This window comes from Pundamilia nyererei, unplaced genomic scaffold, assembly GCF_000239375.1.
Source record: "Pundamilia nyererei isolate P.nyererei 1_Seehausen unplaced genomic scaffold, PunNye1.0 scaffold00161, whole genome shotgun sequence".
Classification (NCBI taxonomy): domain Eukaryota; kingdom Metazoa; phylum Chordata; class Actinopteri; order Cichliformes; family Cichlidae; genus Pundamilia; species Pundamilia nyererei.
The window spans coordinates 1,134,683-1,136,107 of NW_005187562.1; positions in this window are offsets into that span (position 1 = coordinate 1,134,683).

The window sequence follows — 1,425 nt, forward strand, 5'->3', positions numbered from 1 at the left end:
GGGGAAAAAAATTCAAGAAACAAACAAACAAAAGATTGAAATCTTTTCAAATATTATAGCATTATAGCACAGTACATGACTCAGTCTTTTATTAAATGGTAAATGGCCTGTATTTGTACAAGAATTAGCGTGAAGTAGCTTGACAATATAAGTGGGGGCCTCTCCTCGTAAGGCCATGACAGTACGAGTCAAGATTTTAAACTGATATCTGAAACTAACTGGAAGCCAGTGCAGACTCTTTAGCAATGGGGTTATATGAGAAAATTTGCGAGTTAAAAGCTTTGCCGCAGCTTTTTGGAAAGCTTGACGGCGATTTATAGAAGCCTTTGACAGACAAGGGGAAAGGGCATTGCAACAGGCTAATTGGGACGAGACGAAGGCATCAAGCTTCTCCAATTCACCCTGAGTTTAGTGATATTTCTTAAGTGAAGAAAGCACAGAGGGGGTCAAAAACTTGATGTGGGCATCAAAAGATTGGTAAAAAGTTAACCCAAGATTCAGAGGTTTTACAGTGGATGAGAAAGCTTCCAAACATTGTCTAATTTGAGGCTTAATGCTCTCTGGAGCCAGAATTAAACAATCTATCTTGTCTGTATTAAGCTGCAGAAAATTGTTTGCCATCCAACCATTAATTTCCTTAAGACCAATGTTCCCTCTAAGCTGTGCGTGTGCGCAATTGCCGTATGGGATTACAACGATGCCATCTTATCCCGTAGTCCAGCCTATATATATGTATATATGTATGTATGTATATATGTATGTATATATGTGTGACAGGCTATGACAGCGTCCTTATGTGCGGTGTTTTAGCTAGTAAAGCGGCGTGGCTGATGTGGAGTGAAGCCATGCTAATGATAACGTGTACAACCATTGGAGATGTGAGCAGGACAGACGGAACAATTGACGGAAAAAGTGTGGACTTTATACCAGTTTTTAAATTGTGTTGATAGGCCACGTAAAACTAGAGTTATGATAAAAATATCTGCAATCTTTCTTTGTTTTTTAGTGAATACTGTCGTTGTTTATATTTACTGCGGGAAGAAACAGTAAAAACTGCGTTTTATAAGGAAAACGCTCAAAAGCACTCTCCACCTGTGAGCAAAAAACAAAACCAAAAAACCCCACCCTTTCCTATTGGTGGAAAAATGTACCATGTTGACCAATCAAAAAATGATGTGGCAACATGGCATTTAGTCATTTAGGAAAGGGGGAAGTTTTAGGAGTGACGGCCATGTTTTGAGATGTGAGAGATTTGCAACGTTTAGCGCAAATCTTGTGTAGTTAGTGTGTAGTGTAGTCAATAGTTTTGTTGTGTGTGTCAGAACAATGAGGCGACTACTGAATGTTACAGGTGTTACAGGAGTGATACATCTCCTGTTGTCAGGCCTGCAGGTATCAGGCTGTTGTTCTCCTTTATCTCATAGT